A 3,237-nucleotide genomic window follows, 5' to 3' on the forward strand; every position below is an offset into this window, starting at 1 on the left:
CTTCGGTTTGTCCATCCGTTTGAGGATGACAAGTAGTAGATTACAACTTTATTGTGCAAAGTTTAGCCCATAAAAAAATCCATAAATTTAATCCCTCCCCTTCTTAGTCCTAGGCAACCCCAAAATAAAGTCCATAGAAATGTCAATCCAAGTTCTTTTAAGAATAGCACGCAAAAGTGTTCCCAAAGTTCTATTTACAACTTCAGTTTGTCCATCCGTTTGAGGATGACAAGTAGTAGATTACAACTTTATTTTGCAAAGTTTAGCCCATAAAGTAATCCATAAATAGAATCCCTCCCCTTCTTAGTCCTAGGCAACCCCAAAATAAAGTCCATAGAAATGTCAATCCAAGTTCTTTTAAGAATTGAAACAACCCACTCCCATGGCAATTAAATTAACTAATTAACATATGCGGAAGCCTTAGCATTTACGAGGGAAAGTACAATATATCATTTACATCATAAACATTATCCATACTAATATACATGTTCGTTCGCAAAATAACATCCAACACCTAACCATAAGTCAACATATTCCATTATTCATATAACAAACTACAAAATACTTAAAAACATCACATGTTCATTCCACCCAAAATAAAATGACATGATAAAAAGTTTTCCCCCATTGCTTTCTATATGACTTCTCCTTCCTCGGACAATCCATTTCAGTCCTTTTTATCACCTGCATCACATGATATTAACTGGAATGAGAATAAACTCAGTAAGTAAGAAGCTGTACATAGCAATTACATATACATAACTTTGGCTTAGAACATGGCTATGGCAATGGCGATAAAGAATGAATCATAAATCTCAAATCAATGTAAAGGTATCATAACATGAATTAAAGGAAGGAAATGACAGTACTGTGACCTGTGACCTGTGACCTGTGGATAGTATCTCTTTGATATATAAATATACCAAAACTGTGAGAGATACTCATAATCATGTGATTGGCCAATGACATGCATGAATTACTATCATTCCTTGACTTTAATCATAGGGACTTTCATTGAGGCATTACATCAAACACTTGATGAACACAAAGGTTTATTAGCTCCTTTAGAATGAATTCAATGAAAATACTTGAACAATGAATATATAATAAGATATAACTCAAGTATACACCAATGAAAGGAGCTAATTATCAATAAACATGGCTTTTATACATATAAATATCATGTGAGCAATTGAAAGAGAACTTCTACTTACTACCCACAAGCACTTTGGTTGCTATGATGTTCTTTGAATGATTCCTACAACAATAATCATAATAATATCCATAAATCATTACCATTAATCCAAGGAATCAATAATTAAACTTAACCCTTCATCACTCCAAACCTTTCCAATTCCAAAATATAAAAGTTCTTACCTTGAAGCTTGAAGTATAAGGTAGGAGACACTACAATTTCTACTAGAATCCTTGTACTTGGAGTGGAGAATTGAAAGGAAGAAAACCTTGAAGAGAAAGGAGCTTGAACCGTAGGAAAATAATGAGGGAAGAGAGAAATGTGGAGAAGGGTCAAGAAATGAGTTAATAAGCCTTCCAAATTCATAAAAACGTGTTTTCTATGCCATAGACACGGACCCCGTGCCCCCCTCCGTGTATAGGTCCGTGTACAAACTGTAAATCACTTATTTTTCGTGGCAAGACCCGGACCCCGTGTATGGGTCCGTGTAGGGGTCCGTGTACCCACTGCCAGGGGCCAAAACTGCAATTTTTCTTCCGAATTAGCCAAAGTGGTAAACATGAAAGTTGTAGCCCTATGTGTTTTCTTTAAGCCCTCCAAATTTCAGGTCATTCGGAGGTCTGAGCAAAGAGTTATGCCCATTCTACCAACATGTGTCAGTGCAGGAACAACGAAACACACGACACACTTCGGGCCGCTTTTGGCTCGTCTTCCCTAAGGATTTGAACAAAACTCAAAATAAGAAACTTATAGCCTTATATCTTATCTTTCTAATGGAGGTGGCCTCATATCAATTGGATCAATATACAAAACATTATACTAAAAACCACAACTACCGCCACATTTGTCATACCCTTTATGCACTTCCATTTTCTATTTGGCTCAAGATCAACTTTCTATTCTACCCATTCATTTCCATAACTATCACCAACTATGAACATAATGTCAAAACAATAACCGTTTCAATAAAGATATCCATGTACGATAACCATTCAACATAATCTCAACCAGTAAAGCATAAAACATGATCATAACAATAATAAACCATAAGGATTAACATAATAAAAGGTTGGGCTATTACAATCTCCCCTCCTTATAAAAATTTCGTCCCCGAAATTTGCTTACCGTCGAATAAATTGGGATAACGATGTTTCATTTCTTCCTCGGGTTCCCAAGTCGCCTCTTCAATCATATGATTCCGCCATAAAACTTTTACTATACCAATCTCTTTGTTTCTTAATACTTTTACCTTGCGATCAAGAATTTGAATCGGTACTTCTTCGTAGCTTAGGTTAGGTAAAAGATCTAATGATTCATGTCGAAGAACATGAGATGGATTGGGAAGATATTTGCGTAGCATAGACACATGAAAGACATTGTGCATTCGATCCAAGTCTGGTGGCAATGCAAGACGATAGGCTCGGTCTCCAATCTTGTCAAGAATTTCAAACGGACCAATGTATCGAGGACTTAGTTTACCTTTCTTGCCAAATCGCATAACTCCCTTGAGAGGAGCTATTTTAATAAACACGTGATCACCAACCTCGAATGCCAATGGCCGTCGTCGTACATCAGCGTAACTTTTCTGTCTAGACTGAGCGGTCTTCATTCTTTCTTGGATCAATGCCACAACATCTGCTGTTTGTTGAACCAATTCTGGGCCCAACATCTTCCTTTCACCTACCTCTTCCCAGTACAATGGAGATCGACACTTTCTTCCATATAAAGCCTCGTAGGGTGCCATGCCGATTGAAGACTGGTAGCTGTTATTATACGTGAATTCCACCAAAGGTAACTTAGAATCCCAGCTTCCCGTGAAATCAATCGTACAGGCTCGTAACATATCTTCAAGAATTTGAATCACCCTCTCTGACTGCCCATCACTTTGAGGATGATATGCTGTGCTAAAAGCCAACTTTGTGCCCAAGGCTCTATGCAAACTTTTCCAGAATTCAGAAGTAAACCTCGGGTCACGATCAGATACAATTGATACAGAGATTCCATGAAGTCTTACAATCTCAGCTACATAGACTTCAGCATAC

The 3,237-nt window shown here is 37.3% G+C and overlaps 1 long non-coding RNA gene across 1 annotated transcript; it reads right to left on the reverse strand.

Moving 5' to 3' along the window:
* Positions 1–619: 619 nt before the first annotated feature.
* On the reverse strand, positions 620–1,480 carry LOC140820812 (uncharacterized). Its single transcript, XR_012115590.1, has 3 exons — positions 1,378–1,480; positions 1,215–1,258; positions 620–684 (listed from the first exon to the last, which is right to left on the reverse strand). It is a non-coding gene; the product is annotated as an uncharacterized lncRNA (long non-coding RNA).
* Positions 1,481–3,237: the final 1,757 nt, after the last annotated feature.

This window comes from Primulina eburnea, unplaced genomic scaffold, assembly GCF_022965805.1.
Source record: "Primulina eburnea isolate SZY01 unplaced genomic scaffold, ASM2296580v1 ctg163, whole genome shotgun sequence".
NCBI lineage: Eukaryota > Viridiplantae > Streptophyta > Magnoliopsida > Lamiales > Gesneriaceae > Primulina > Primulina eburnea.